Genomic DNA, 17,328 nt, shown 5'->3' with positions numbered 1-17,328 from the left:
ATGATTTCCTTTTTCTTTGGAGCTTGCTTTATATCTTCATAAAATCCACTTTAATCCATATGCTAATGAGGCATTAAAGTGCCTAGAGGAAAGCTATTTTCATACAAAAGTGGCCGGAAACGCCCCCATCGAGTTCCCAGGCCCACCTCTCTCTCCGCTCATACATTACTCCCCCAGAAGCGCCGTTGCCACCCCCCGCTGCGTCACTAGCAGCCAGTGGCGCACCTACAGGGGGGGTCTAGCGGGTCCCTCAGGGCCGCACCGCTGATCACCACAGGTGGCGCGGCCCTGGATGTAATTGCGGCAGCGGCGGGCAGTAGGAGATGAGCGCTTCCATTGTGGAAGCGCTCATCTCCATATCCATCTGTATCGCTGTCCTCAGGACAGCGATACAGATGCCTGTGCTGCGGCAGGGGAGGGAGAGGCGTGTCCCTCCCCTGTTCTTCTGATAGGCCGCAGGCACTAATGCCTGCAGCCTATCAGAGGCCAGCTCAGGCGGCGCGATGAAGTCATCATCGCGCCGCCTGAGCCGGGCAGCACAAAGCAGGGACACAGGCCGGAAGAGCCTGCATCACATCGCTGCTGATGGAGGTAAGTATCAGTGTTTCTTTTTTTTCTTTTTTCTTGGGGGGGGGGGGGGGGGGGGCGGGCTGGCTGTTACTATGGGGGCATCTGACAATTCTTACAGCCCAATTTTTTTTGGGGGTGGCACTCTGGGGAAGTGGGGGTTCTAAAGGGGACTTTTTTTCTTATTGGCACATTATGGGGGGCATTATGGCATCTGGTGGCACTAAGGGGGCATTTTTTACTGGCACATTATGGGGGGGCACCATGGGGAGAGGAGCACTATGGGGGCATCTGGGGGGTCTAAAGGGGCATTTTTTTATTGACACATTATGGGGGGCACTATAGGGGAGAACGGCACTATGGGGCATCTGGTGGCACTATAGGGGCATTATCTGGGGGCACTATTGGGGCATTATTTGGGGGCACTATGGGGAAGTGGGGGCTCTAAAGGGGCCTTTTTTCTTATTGGCACATTATGGGGGGCATTATGGCATCTGGTGGCACTAAGGGGGCATTTTTTACTGGCACTATAGGGGAGAGCGGCACTATGGGGCATTATTTGGGGGCACTATGGGGGAGTGGAGCACTATTGGGGCATATGGTGGCACTTAGAAGGGACATTTTTTACTGGCATATTATGGGGGACACTATGGGAAAGGCGAGAGGAGCACTATGAGGGCATTTACTAGGGCACTATATAGGGGTATTTTATACTGGCATACATTATGGGGACATTAGCTCAACTGCGGGCACTAAGCGGGGGTATTTCATGTACTGTCATATTATAGGGAGAATTATTACTACTAGGGGGTATTAGCTTTACTACTACTGGGGGGCTATGAGGAACATGATTACTAGTATGGGCACTATAGGGGCATTATTACTACTAAGTGTGCTCTGGCAGAGAATTATTTCTATTGGTGGGAATTTGGGGAGCACTGTTACTTTGGGGGGCACCCTGGCACAGTATCAGCTTAGCACAATAATTTTTGGGGGACATTATCTTTATACTATTAGTGTCTGGGCGCAGTTATTTTTTAGAGCACTGTGTGCCAATAATTGTTGAAGGGGGCACTATCTGTGTGGTAGTAGTATTTCCAGGGGGACTTTCTCTGCAGTATAGTTCTGGGGGTTGCAGGAAAGGGTGTTCAGAAGATGATGGAAATGTGGGAAACTAATGTCTGTTTGTTAATCTCTGCAGAGACGGGAGATGGCTTAAAAATCATCATGGCGGTCTGGTCTGAATGGTGAAGATAAAGAAAGAGAACGTCTACAACAAAGGTGACATCACTGGATGTAAGAGGTATGTGGCGCTATGTAGGAGAGGAGATGTTCCGGCTCCTCCCCCTGCCATTTGCAGAAGGAGGATTCAGAGCTGCGTGAGGACGGCCAAAGGGGGCAGCAGGCCACGGGCGGGTGACAGATGGTGGGGGGGAACCACAGGCCTTGAGCAGGATCTGGGGAGGGAGGAGAGCGGAGGAGCTTCCTGGCTGTAGCTTGTTGTATAAGAAGGCAGTGCAGCCAGGACAGACCCTCCCCTCTCCGTATGATGTGTAGAGACAGGCCTCAACTATAGAATTTCAGCTGTACAGTGTTTGTTGGGCGTGGCCTATTATATGTAGGAGGGGCTTTTAATAATGGGCGCCGCATTGTTCCATTTTTGCAGAGCTTTTAGAAATGGCCAAGTAAAAGAATCAGCGAAACACACTACAGCAACCCCTACCCCCCCTCCCCCCACTACACATGCCACATTTTTTTGCCTTTCGGACCCCCCCTAGACAAAATTCCTGGGTGCTCCCCTGCTAGCAGCTAATAACTCTGCCCACCCTTTCCTTTCAGCATCGCCAAGTGTATAGGAACGAGCCGTCCCATAGAAGTGAATGGGACGGCGTGTAGTTACACCTGCTCACCGATGCACTATTGACAGCAGGTAAACAAACCAAGGGAAGGCAGTGCTGGCTCGGCCCACAGCCTTCCCTTCAACCAGCTGATCTGAGGATGTCATCAATATTAAAATCCCCAAAAACTCCTTTAAGTAATTCTTTACATACATTGCAATTTCTTCAATGTTAAATTACAGTCTGTATTACAATCCAGAGCTGAATTCACAATTCTGCAGGCTTCTGAGCTGACACCTTTCAATATTCCATATCAACTCCAGGTCTATGGAGCACTTGCACAACATAGAAGTGAATGAAGAGAGTTGCACACATGGACGGCCATGTCTCTATTCATTCTCCTCTTTGATTTTGCAGCCAGCGGCCACCTCTCCAGGTGGTGTGTGTGTGTGGGGGGGGGGGGGGGGGATTATGGGATCCATGTTCTGGAGACAAGTGTGGGTCTCAGGGAAGGGATCTGCATCTATCAGATATTTATAGCATATCCAGTGAATATGCCATAAATGCTTACGATGGGAATACCCTGTTGACTGATTCTGTTGACAGCAGCATAACCAGCCACAACTCAGAACCAGGGGTAGATAATTAATGCAATGTACTGACACACTTTATTAAATTTATGTAGATTATATTTGTATACAATGTATTAAATGGTGTTGAAAAGTAAACCTAAAAATGAAACAAACTCTCCTGATAACCCTACAAATAGTCTCAAGACTAAACAAAATATTACAGAATATAATAAACCTATAATACAAGTTCATTTAATTTCTTTATGATTTTAGATCTGCAATTTATAGGAATACAATAGAGGAAAATAGAGAAAAATGATGTGATGTAACTTATTTAAAACCTATGTAGATTAGTTGTATATAAAGCAATAATGAATATCTAACATAGGCCTCATGCACACGACAGTTGTTTTTCTCGGTCCGCAAAATGGGGTTCCGTTGTTCCGTGATCCGTGTCCGTTTTTTCTTCCGTTGTGTTTTTCCGTGTGATTTTGCGGACCGTCAGAAAACAAGGAATGGTGAAAAAATTGAATTTTAATAACTCCACCCAGGATACTGGTATATATACATGTCACCTGAGTTTGGTTTTGTGGCCATTTTCTGTAGTCTTTACAGGGTACAGAGGTTCTTTTGGTTGCTTGTCTTTGCTGTTTCACCATGGCGGATGACTCTGAGGAAGAGGTCTTACTGCATTGGCTTATTTCTCGGCGATGCGGACAGCGCACTAGTTTGTTGGATGAGGAACCTAGTAGAAGGCGGCGATTTTGGGTCCATCCGATTGTTTCTCAACGCTACCGGAAAGGACACTTTCATACCCTCTACCAAGATCTGCGCCTGCATCCTGAGAAGTTTTTTTCCTTCTGTAGGATGCCAGTGACTACATTTGATCGCTTGCTGTCGTCTCTACGTACTGTCCTTACCTTCATGGACACCAATATGAGGCGCAGCATTTCTCCAGAGGAAAGGCTCATCGTCACGTTGAGGTAAGCAATATTTTACGTTTCTAGTCTCAAATGTGCACTGCTTCCATCAGGAGGAACATGTGTTAGAAAATGGCTGCTGTTAGACATGTGCTACTGTTTGCTGAAGTAACCTTTCTTTGCCCATAATGTTTTGCGAACATTGTTATGTCCTTTTTTTTTTTACTAGAATCCCTGACACATAACATGGCAATATTAAAGCTCGTCGTTTCTTTTTAGCAGGTTTGCAATTTGTGTTCAGCTAACGTCATAATCATGCATAATGTTCACATCATTCTTAAGGCGCCCATAACCTTCAGCATGTCTAGGGTCTAAACACAGTTGTTGTAACTTAGTTGTGGTAGTACTGCCCACACCCCAATCGCTGGTAGTGTTTGGTTCATACACACAAAATCAATTTTTTTAATTATGTTTAGTCGACAATGGACATAGATAGTTTTAAATCATGTCTTGTATTCAACATTATAGGCGAATAAATTATCTGATGTTCCCTTTGATTTGCTGCTTACTGTTTTTTTTTTTTTCCTACAGATTCCTTGCAACTGGGAACTCTTTTGCATCCCTGCATTTTGAATTTCTTTTAGGAACCTCGACGATCTCTCGTATTGTAAGTCACACTTGCCATGTCATCTGGCAGCAACTCCGAGAGACAGTGATGCCGCAGCCCAAGATGGACGATTGGATTTGCATCGCTGAGGGCTTCAATATTTCTGCGCAGTTTCAAAACTGCATCGGGGCAATGGATGGCAAGCACATCCTTGTGAAGAAGCCTCCTCACTCAGGGTCACGATTCTTCAATTATAAACACTATTTTTCGGTAGTGCTGATGGCTGTTGCTGACAGTAACTACCGGTTTATAATGGTTGATATCGGGGCCAATGGAAGCACTGCGGATGCTCACATCTTTAGTGCTTCTAGAATGGGTGAGCGGCTTCGTGCCAACCAGCTTGCCCTGCCCGAGTCCAGAAGACTGCCCGGATCTGCTGGTCCGCCGGATCCATTTGTCATCGTGGCGGATGAAGGGTTTGCATTGACTCCCCATGTTATGCGGCCCTTCCCAAAGCGTGGTTTGGATGTCAGGAGGCGTATTTTCAACTACCGGTTGACTCGTGCCCGTCGGTATGTTGAGTGCGCTTTCGGGATACTCTCTAGCAAGTGGAGGGTGTTTTTGTCATCCATACAAATGGATCCTGAGAATGCTACCCTGGTGATTCAAGCTTGTGTTGTTCTACACAACTTCACCAGGATTAATGAGGCTTCCTCTTCTGTTGACATGGAAGATTTTCCAACGTCATCAGATTTGGGTTTGGAAAGGACCCTGCATAGACGACCTGGGACTGCTGGCATTGCAGTTCGGGAACTCTATGCAGACTACTTTTACAGCCCAGAGGGGTCCTTGCCATGGCAGAGGGACGCTATTCGTGGCAGTGTTTGATATCTTCTGGGCTCGTTAGTTTTTTTTTTCTAGATAGCTAATCAAAATTTATTGTGGTAGTTGAGTGTAGGGACTCGCTGTCACGACCATGGTTATGGTCGTGACTCCTGATCCGCAAGCGGTTGCCTGTGGTTTGGTTTTTTGTCAATCACATGGTAAGGGCGGCTGGATTGTTGCCTCACATGTGGTTGCCGCTGGCAACATGTTTGTGCTTGGCAGCTTGCTGCAATCTGCATGCGGTTACACCTGGCAACCTGTCTTTGTAGGTGTGCCTTTTTATATGTTTGGTGTGCACAAAGTTTGGGTGTGTGCACTGTGATAGTTTCCCTTCACTTGTGGCTGCCCGAGGTAACGTGTTGTATTCTGTACATGTGGTGGCAGTGTCTCGGCCTTCAGGTTGACTCCCAGGACACGGTTGCCACGCATGTCGTTGCCTGCGGTAACAGCTGCAGTGTGATAAGGTTTTGTACACTTCCCCTGTATGTGGCTGTTTTCCCTTGCCTGGTCTAGGAAGGGTTAACTCCCTTCTGTGTGTGTGAACACTGGGTGTGTCTGTGTGGGTGTGGCTACTTGGGCCTATATAGCCTCTGCTGAGAGCTGTAGTCAGAGGGTTACTTCAGCCATGGTCTGCTGGAGTCATCCTCCTACTTTTCTACCACCTGCCAGTGAGGGCCACCCTTGTGGTCATAAGCAAATGTTGTTATGTGATGTGAAGTTTATGTTTATGTGGTGTCTGTTATTAGTGCAGCTATGGTTCTGGCTTCCTGTGTGTTTATGTGTGCTGTGTCCTTTTATGTCTGTGTGTGGACTTCAGCACTTGTGTCCAGGGATCCAGTCAGTGTGTCTGTGGCAGGTAGGGGTGGAAGTCTTTCACTCTCCTGCCATATCCATAGTCTGTTTATGTTTATATCCCCTTGCAGCTCGGCCAGTTTAGACTCCTGTTTCTCCGCATCCAGGAGGAACAGGTGGTCTACCCAGCTCCTAGTTCAGGGATCGGCGGAGGGTGAGTAGGGATCCGAGGTTCCTGAGCATGAGCCCTCCTACCATCAGGGTCGGCTCATGCAGCTAGGAGTCAGGGTCAGATTAGGGGTGCGTTAGGAGGTGACCTGCTCCCTAATTCTACTGTCCTGGCCGAGCAGCGACTAACATCTCGTGGCATCGCACGGCTGAGGGTTTTTCCCCATCCTCAGCTGTGACACTCGCAAGAGAATGAGGACCCTTGACGTGGGCTTGCGGGCTGAGATTTTTTGGACATCACATATTTTAAACTGCATACAAATAAATATTAAAGATGTTTTCTACAAAATGTTAATTGACATTAACATCTTTAGTATTTTGCTTATATGGTCCAAAAATTTTTCTAATACCTCATGATCACATTATCCAAAGATACAGATGTTGTTCTTCAAAATAAAGTGTTGATTTGTGAGCTATAGTGCGCGTCGATGTGTTTTTGCGATGTGTTGAACTCTAAATGTTTTGTGTATTTAGAAAAAAACACACAAGTCAAATTGTTTTTGCACAAACAAACTTTAAATAAAATATGTGGATCACAAATCCAAAAACCATACCAATGTACATAAGTAATAAAAACATACTGGAAAAGTGCTAAGAAAACATTTTGAAACATATTTTAAAGTTCAAAGAGGTCTTGGGTAAATGACCCAGGACCAAATGAAGACCGTGGCCGTACATGGGCCTGTTGTGTGGCCCCAGTTGCCAAAGTGCCCGGGTAATGCGGCTGACCCATATGTTGTGTCGGGTATTGGGAATGGTGGTATGGTGGTTGGGGGGGGGGGAGATGGCCCTTGAGTTGGTTGGGGAGGCTGCTGATAGCTGCGTGTTTGCTGCTGCTGCCGAGCAGCATTTAATATTTCATTTTTTAATAAATTTATTTTTGAGTGTATGTCTCCCTGGTAAGGGGAGGAATACATTTTTATGACTAGGGCCAGTGAAGCCAGGCACTCATGGTACTTTTCCGGAGTGACCTGCTTCATTAATGGCCCTAGTCCCCTAAGCATTGCCTCCTCCAAGCCATCACTCCTCCTCTGGGCAAGGAATTCTATGACTCGTGCATCAATCATTTCACGATTCACTTGCCCAGAGGAAGAGGGAGGGATATGGCGGCGACGCCTGGGCTGCGGCTGCTGGCCTCTTTCTGGGCTCACCATTGGTAGGGTGGGCTAGGCCAGTGACGACTCTTCTGGCTCCTCTGCTGGCGTTGGGCTGGACTTGTGGCAGGCGAGAAAACAGCCGGTGTTTCACTTCCCGCCGTCTCGGAGTCATCTGAGGCATCCAGACTGTCCACAGTACTGTATTTGAAAGAAACCAAAAAATATATATTACATCATTTGACTACCTCATTGCAAAAGTACATCATTTTTACTAAGTTAAAACAGCTGTGTGTGTACAATATATATACGGTGAGGCTGCATACATCACATATTTGTTTTAAAACAAGGAATAACACCTTGAATGTGAATTTGTCCAAATAAAAATCTTGGGATATTTCATGTAAAGGCCTAATGTGAAACTATTTTGAATACATTGGCGTTTGGAGCTGTCCAGCCTCAAAAGGGGTTTACACATTCAAGGACCAAAACCAGTGCTGATATTCAGTCCATCTCGTCTGTATGTGGCCTGCTTCCACCATCCAAACATCCTTGATGTAATGTAAACCTAATAGAACATCAATTCCAGAGAAACAACATGTACCAGGCAACACTTGCCCATGGTGGGAGTAGTAGTTTAACCACCTCAGCCCCTATGGCTTAAACACCCTGAAAGACCAGGCCACTTTTTACACTTCTGACCTACACTACTTTCACCGTTTATTGCTCGGTCATGCAACTTACCACCCAAATGAATTTTACCTCCTTTTCTTCTCACTAATAGACCCTTCATTTGGTGGTATTTCATTGCTGCTGACATTTTTACTTTTTTCGTTATTAATCGAAATTTAACGATTTTTTTGCAAAAAAATGACATTTTTCACTTTCAGTTGTAAAATTTTGCAAAAAAAACGAGATCCATATATAAATTTTGCTCTAAATTTATTGTTCTACATGCCTTTGATAAAAAAAAATGTTTGGGTAAAAAAAAAATGGTTTGGGTAAAAGTTATAGCGTTTACAAACTATGGTACAAAAATGTGAATTTCCGCTTTTTGAAGCAGCTCTGACTTTCTGAGCACCTGTCATGTTTCCTGAGGTTCTACAATGGCCAGACAGTACAAACACCCCACAAATGACCCCATTTCGGAAAGTAGACACCCTAAGGTATTCACTGATGGGCATAGCGAGTTCATAGAACTTTTTATTTTTTGTCACAAGTTAGCGGAAAATGATGATTTTATTTTTTTTCTTACAAAGTCTCATATTCCACTAACTTGTGACAAAAAATAAAAAGTTCTATGAACTCACTATGCCCATCAGCAAATACCTTGGGGTGTCTTCTTTCCAAAATGGGGTCACTTGTGGGGTAGCTATACTGCCCTGGCATTCTAGGGGCCCAAATGTGTGGTAAGGAGTTTGAAATAAAATTCTGTAAAAAATGGCCGGTGAAATCCGAAAGGTGCTCTTTGGAATGTGGGCCCCTTTGCCCACCTAGGCTGCAAAAAAGTGTCACACATCTGGTATCTCCGTATTCAGGAGAAGTTGGGGAATGTGTTTTGGGGTGTCATTTTACATATACCCATGCTGGGTGAGATAAATATCTTGGTCAAATGCCAACTTTGTATAAAAAAATGGGAAATGTTGTCTTTTGCCAAGGTATTTCTCTCACCCAGCATGGGTATATGTAAAATGACACCCCAAAACACATTCCCCAACTTCTCCTGAATACGGAGATACCAGATGTGTGACACTTTTTTGCAGCCTAGGTGGGCAAAGGGGCCCAAATTCCTTTTAGAAGGGCATTTTTAGACATTTGGATACCAGACTTCTTCTCACGCTTTGGGGCCCCTAAAATGCCAGGGCAGTATAAATACCCCACATGTGACCCCATTTTGGAAAGAAGACACCCCAAGGTATTCAATGAGGGGCATGGCGAGTTCATAGAAAAAAAAAAAAATTTGGCACAAGTTAGCGGAAATTGATTTTTTGTTTTTTTTTCTAACAAAGTCTCCCTTTCCGCTAACTTGGGACAAAAATTTCAATCTTTCATGGACTCAATATGCCCCTCAGCGAATACCTTGGGGTGTCTTCTTTCCAAAATGGTGTTATTTGTGGGGTGTTTGTACTGCCTGGGCATTTGAGGGTCTCAGCAATCATTACATGTATGCCCAGCATTAGGTGTTTCTGCTATTCTCCTTATATTGAGCATACGGGTAATGAGATTTTTTTTTTCCGTTCAGCCTCTGGGCTGAAAGAAAAAAATGAACGGCACAGATTTCTTCATTCGCATCGATCAATGTGGATGAAAAAATCTCTGCCAAAAAAAGAAAAAGGAGGGGAAAGGCGTCTGCCAGGACATAGGAGCTCCGCCCAACATCCATACCCACTTAGCTCGTATGCCCTGGCAAACCAGATTTCTCCATTCACATCAATCGATGTGGATGAATAAATCATTGCCGGGATTATTTTTTTTTTTTATATATACAAAGTGTTTGCCAAAGTATATGAACACCGCCACCTCCTCAGCTCATATGCCTCGGCAAACGTATCTTTTACTGCAGAGGAGAAATCTCGTCTTGCAGCGCCGCATACACCGACTTGCGTGTAATCTGACAGCAGCGCAATGCTTCTGTCAGAATGCACATCAGTGCTGCAGCTAGTCGATCGGTTGGTCCACCTGGAAGGTAAAAAAAACAAAACAAAAAAAAAAAAAACAGGCCGCAACGCAATAAATTTATTAACTTTAGAACAGAACATATTAACTTTTTTTTAACTTTTTTACTTACCGGTAATTTTTTTTTTGTTTAGTTTTTTTTACCTTTATAGAACAAACCTCTCCTTCCCCATGGGACAATGTGCAAAGCGCAAATCGCCCAAAGATGTGGCGAAGTACGTTATGCACTTTATCCTAGGTGAAAGGAGAGGTTTGCAGCAGCTGTGAGTAAAAGGGCCCTAATAGCCCTGTGTGCCTGTCCTGTGAGATGCAATCCCTATGCTAGGTGTACCTGTGTGTGGTACTTCCGGAAACACTCTCCTAAGCATAGGGCAGGGTGGTCAGGACAGTCAGGACAGAAATAGCGGGTGTCACGCCTTATTCCACTCCTGCTACAGACACGACATTTTTTTCGGGGTGGCGGTTGGGTTGAGGTACCAGCAACGACACTGGGGAAATGTCGCTCGTGTAGACGGCTAACTACACTGGTGGATGGGGCCACGGAACCTTCTGGATACAGGAGGTTCTCGATGATCTCTTCCTGGAATTTGAGGAAGGATCGTGTTCTCCCAGCCTTACAGTAGAGAACAAAACTATTATACAGCGCCAATTGAATTAAATATACAGACACCTTCTTAGGGCTCTTTCACACCTGCGTTATTGTCTTCCGGCATAGAGTTCCGTCGTCGGGACTCTATGCCGGAAGAATACTGATCAGGATTATCCTAATGCATTCTGAATGGAGAGAAATCCGTAAAGGATGCATCAGGATGTCTTCAGTTCCGGTACGGAACGCTTTTTGGCCGGAGAAAATACCGCAGCATGCTGCGCTTTTTGCTCCGGCCAAAAATCCTGAAGACTTGCCGCAAGGCCGGATCCGGGATTAATGCCCATTGGAAGGCATTGATCCGGACCCGGCCTTAAGCTAAACGTCGTTTCGGCGCATTGCCGGACCCGACATTTAGCTTTTTCAGAGTGGTTACCATGGCTGCCGGGACGCTAAAGTCCTGACAGCCATGGTAAGTGTAGCGGGGAGCGGGGGAGCAGCATACTTACCGTCCGTGCGGCTCCCCGGGCGCTCCAGAGTGACGTCAGGGCGCCCCAAGCGCATGGATCACGTGATCACATGGATCACGTCATCCATGCGCATGGGGCGCTCTGACGTCATTCTGGAGCGCCCGGGGAGCCGCACGGACTGTAAGTATACCGCTCCCCCGCTCCCCGCTCCTACTATGGCAACCAGGACTTTAATAGCGTCCTGGGCGCCATAGTAACACTGAAAGCATTTGGAAGACGGTTCCGTCTTCAAATGCTTTCAGTACACTTGCGTTGTTACGGATCCGGCAGGCACCTCCGGCAACGGAAGTGCATGCCGGATCCCAACAATGCAAGTGTGAAAGAGGCCTTATACCAGCGTCTGGTTCTGCGGGAAACTAAATACGGAGACAACATCTGGTCATTGAAGTCCACCCCTCCCATGAGCGCATTATAGTCGTGGACACAGAGGGGCTTTTCAATGACATGGGTTGCTCGCTCAATTTGGATTGTCGTGTCTGCGTGAATGGAGGAGAGCATGTAAACGTCACGCTTGTCTCTCCATTTCACCGCGAGCAGTTCTTCGTTACACAAGGCAGCCCTCTCCCCCCTTGCAAGACGGGTGGTTACAAGCCGTTGGGGGAAGCCCACGCGACTAGTTCGCGCGGTGCCACAGGCGCAAATCCGTTCTAGAAACAAATGCCTAAAGAGGGCCACACTTGTGTAAAAATTGTCCACATAAAGATGGTACCCCTTGCCGAATAAGGGTGACACCAAGTCCCAGACTGTCTTCCCACTGCTCCCCAGGTAGTCAGGGCAACCGACCGGCTCCAGGGTCTGATCTTTTCCCTCATAGATCGTAATTTGTGGGTATAGCCTGTGGCCCTTTCACAGAGCTTATACAATTTGACCCCATACCGGGCACGCTTGCTTGGGATGTACTGTTTGAAGCCAAGGCGCCCGGTAAAATGTATTAGGGACTCGTCTACGCAGATGTTTTGCTCGGGGGTATACAAATCTGCAAATTTCTGGTTGAAATGGTCTATGAGGGGCCGAATTTTGTGGAGCCGGTCAAAAGCTGGGTGGCCTCTGGGACGGGAGGTGGTGTTGTCGCTAAAATGCAGGAAACGGAGGATGGCCTCAAATCGTGCCCTGGACATAGCAGCAGAGAACATGGGCATGTGATGAATCGGGTGCGTGGACCAATATGACCGCAATTCATGCTTTTTTGTCAGGCCCATGTTGAGGAGAAGGCCCAAAAAAATTTTAAGTTCGGAAACTTGGACTGGTTTCCACCGGAAAGGCTGGGCATAAAAGCTTCCCGGGTTGGCGGATATAAATTGTGTGGCATACCGGTTTGTCTCTGCCACGACTAAGTCCAAGAGCTCCGCAGTCAAGAACAGCTCAAAAAATCCCAGGGCCGAACCGATTTGAGCTGTCTCAACCCGAACTCCAGACTGGGCGGTGAAAGGGGGAACTACAGGTGCGGCTGAAGTTGGTGACTGCCAATCAGGGTTTGCCAGCACCTCAGGGATTCTAGGGGCTCTACGGGCCTGTCTGTGCGGTGGCTGCGACGGGGTAACTAGTGCACGTGCCACCGTACCAGCTTCAACTGCCCTTCTGGTGCTCGCCACGTCACCATGTTGTACGGCAGTGCTGGTACTAGGTCCAGGGAGGGCTGCGCTGCTGGTGTATGCCTCACCACGTGATCCGGCAGCGACAGCCCCACTCTGCTGCTCTTGAAGCGGATCCTGCATAACCTGTGGTCTAGCGACACGGGTCCGGGTACGCCTGGTGCTGCCAGGGACCTCAACCTCCTCGTCCGAACTTTGGGTCAGAGAGCCACTGCTTTCTACAGGTTCATATTCTGACCCGCTAGATTCGTCAGATGAGGGTTCCCACTCCTCATCCGACTGGGACAGAATCCTGTAGGCCTCTTCAGAAGAATACCCCCTGTTTGACATTTGGACTACTAAATTTAGGGGTATTCCCTGAGACTACCCAAGAAAAAAAGCAAGCCTGTCTTACAAAGGGGAGGCTAGCGAAGTACCGGAGGCCGCTGCGGTTGATAAAAAATATCAAAACTGATTTTTTTTATCGCCGCAGTGCGTGTAAAATGAATGTGCAGTGATCAAAAAATATATATTTTTTGTCACTGCGGTGGGGCGGGCGTGGGTGAACGCACGTGTGGGCGACCGATCAGGCCTGATCGGGCAAACACTGCGTTTTGGGTGGAGGGCGAACTAAAGTGACACTAATACTATTATAGATCTGACCGTGATCAGTTTTGATCACTTACAGATACTATAAAAGTACAAATGCTGATTAGCGATACGCTATTCAGCGAATAAAAGTGACTGCGGTGCGGTGGGGTGGGCGCTAACTGACGCTAACTACCTAACCAAGGGGCCTAAACTATCCCTAAAACCTAACAGCCAATACCAGTGGAAAAAAAAAAGTGACAGTTTACACTGATCACTTTTTTTCCTTTCACTAGTGATTGACAGGGGCGATCAAAGGGGTGATCAAAGGGTTAATTAGGGTGCAGGGGGGTGATCTGGGGCTAAGGTGTAGTGTTTGGTGTACTCACAGTTCAGTCTGCTCCTGTGCTGGATCCAACCGACGAAAAGGACCAGCACAGGAGCAGACAAGCCATATAACAGATCATATTTACTAATATGATCTGTTATATGACTTTTGATTGGATTTTTTGAAAATCGCCAGCCTGCCAGCCAATGATCGTTGCTGGCAGGCTGGTGACGAACTTGTTCTTTGAATTTTGCCGGCCCGCGATGCGCATGCGCGGGCCGGCTTTGAGCGAAATCTCGCGTCTCGCGAGATGACGCGTATATGCGTGATTGTGCGCAGCGCTGCCACCTCCGGAACGCGAATCTGCGTACAGCGGTCCGGAGGTGGTTAAACTTCCTGTATATATATGTTTTTTTATTTTATTGGCACAAGTTTTGGCAGACAGTTTTGCCATTACAAAAGATAGAAATAAAACGGACGCGGATGTCAATCGGGTGTGCCTCCGCGTTTTTTCACGGTCCCATTGACTTGAATGGGTCCACGAACCGTTTTCCGTGAAAAAAATAGGACAGGTTATATTTTTTTGACGGACTGGAACCACGGATCATGGACGCGGTTGACAAACGGTGCATTAGCCGAGTTTTCAACGGACCCATTGAAAGTCAATGGGTCCGCAGAAAATCACGGAAAACGGAACAACGGACACGGGACACAACAACGGTCGTGTGCATGAGGCCATACACTGTAGAAATGTTCTTTTACTAAGTAGAGTTCTGTAGGTCCCTAGGCAAAGCAGCCAAATACTATAACTTTATACCCACCATAATGACTGCTGGTGTTTTTGGGGAATGCTGAAATTGCTTTGCTCTGAACAAAGAGAACCAAAGGTCCAGTTTAGTTTACAAATGTTACATCTGGAATCAAACACAGAATGTGACAGCACTCTATATACAGATACATGGATTATACATTTTACTAATGCTGTATTCACCTTATAAATAATTAGGAGGTACTTAGCAAATACATTTAGATCAAAATCATTTGTGCCCATCCACCACAACATGATGACCTCTTTTAGATGGGACTCTACCATATGAGGAGTCTGCTTCTTGTGCCAATAGGCCTGAAATGAATTCAGGGAAACTAGGATCCAGCTATATACTGTACTAATTAAAAACAGCATGTGGGAAAGATAGTTGGCTAGGGTGCAGGACCGAAATGGAGACTAATTATGACTCATCAATGCATCAATGGTTAATTTGGAAATGATGGCCTACATTTAGTAGCATGAGTGCACCTAGACATTGTCATAAACTGCACCAAATTTGCAGATATTTCTTGCATCTAGTTTTAAACAACTCCCTTGCACCTAGTTTGAGAAGGGGGTGTGGCTTAAATGAAAAGGGTTCTGGCTTAGCATGGAATTTTGTGCTGAAATTGCACCACAACTCTGTTGTAAAATTTGTCACAGACTAAGCCAACCAATTTTCTAAATTTCAATTTCTCTGCTTTTAAAACAGATAGTGATACGGTACCTCCGTAAAATAGTTATTACTTTACATTTCCCATATGTCTACTTCATGTTTGGGTCATTTTGTAAAGGACATTTTCTTTTTTTGGGACGTTAGAAGGCTTAGAAGTTTAGAAGCAAATCTTGAAATTTTTCAGAAAATCTCCAAAACCCACTTTTTAACCCCTTAAGGACTCAGCCCTATTTCACCTTAAGGACTTGGCCATTTTTTGCAAATCTGACCAGTGTCACTTTAAGTGCTCATAACTTTAAAACGCTTTGACTTACCCAGGCCGTTCTGAGATTGTTTTTTCGTCACATATTGTACTTCATGACACTGCTAAAATTGGGTCAAAAAAGTTAATTTTTTTGCATAAAAAAATACAATTTGTACCAAAAATGTGGAAAAATTAGCAAATTTCTAAGTTTCAGTTTCTCTACTTCTGTAATACATAGTAATACCCCCAAAAATTGTGATGACTTTACATTCCCCATATGTCTACTTCATGTTTGTAGCATTTTGGGAATGATATTTTATTTTTTGGGAATGTTACAAGGCTTAGAAGTTTAGAAGCAAATTTAGAAATTTTCAGAAATCTTCAAAATCCCACTTTTTATGGGCCAGTTCAGGTTTGAAGTCATATTGTGAGGCTTAGATAATAGAATCCTCCCAAAAATGACCCCATTCTAGAAACTACACCCCTAAAGGTATTCAAAACTGTTTTTTCAAACTTTAATAACCCTTTAGGTCTTCCACAAGAGTTAATGGCAGATTGAGAAACAATTTTGAAATTTCTATTTTTTGGAAAATTTTCCAATATAATCAATTTTTTCCAGGAGTAAAACAAGGGTTAACTGCCAAACAAAACTCAAAATGGGTTGCCCCGATTCTGTAGTTTGCAGACACACCCCATATGTGGTCGTAAACTACTGTTTGGTCGAATGGGAGCACATAGAAGGAGGGGAACACCATATGGGTTTTGGAAGGCAGATTTTGCAGGACTGGTTTTGTTTATACCATGTCCCATTTGAAGCCCCCTGTTGCACCCCTAGAATAGAAATGTCAAAAAAGTGACTCCATCTAAGAAAGTACACCCCTCAAGGTATTCAAAACTGGGTTTACAAACTTTGTTAACCCTTTAGGTGTTCCACAAGAGTTAATGGCAGATGGAGAAACAATTTCGAAATTTCTATTTTTTTGGAAAATTTTCCAATATAATCAATTTTTTCCAGGAGTAAAACAAGGGTTAACTGCCAAACAAAACTCAAAATGGGTTGCCCTGATTCTGTAGTTTGCAGAAACACCCCATATGTGGTCGTAAACTACTATTTGGCTAAACGGCAGAACATAGAAGAAGGGGAACGTCATATGGTTTTTGGAAGGCAGATTTTGCTGGACTCGTTTATTTACACCATGTACCCTTTCAAGCCCCCTGATGCACCCCTAGAGTAGAAACTCCATTAAAGTGACCCCATCTAGGAAACTACGGGATAAGGTGGTTGTTGTTTTGGGACTATTTTAGGGGTAAATATGATTTTTGGTTGCTCTATATTACTCTTTTTTGAGGCAATGTAGCAAAAAAATGTAATTCTAAAATTGTAAAATTCTAAAATTGTTTCTACATTCGCTATTTAGTTTTGTGGAACACCTAAAGGGTTAACATAGTTTGTAACTTTTGAATACCTTGAGGGGTGTAGTTTCTTAGATGGGGTCACTTTTTTGGAGTTTCTAGACTAGGCTACATCAGGGGGGGCTTCTAATGGGACATGGTGTCAAAAAAAAAACTGTCCATCAAAATCTGCCTTCCAGAAACCGTATGGAGTTCCCTTCGTTCTATGCCCTTTACGACCACATATGGGGTGTTTCTGCAAACTACAGAATCGGGGCAATAAATATTTAGTTTTGTTTGGCTGTTAACCCTTGCTTTAAAAGGATTCAAATGGAAATTTTGCCCAAAAATGGGTGTTTTGGCACCGTTTTTATTTAATATTTTTAACACCGTTCATCCGAGGCATTTGGTCAAAAGTTATTTTTA

Source organism: Bufo bufo, chromosome 9 (genome assembly GCF_905171765.1).
Source record: "Bufo bufo chromosome 9, aBufBuf1.1, whole genome shotgun sequence".
In the NCBI taxonomy this organism is placed as follows: domain Eukaryota; kingdom Metazoa; phylum Chordata; class Amphibia; order Anura; family Bufonidae; genus Bufo; species Bufo bufo.
Note: the sequence above shows the minus strand (reverse complement) of the source record.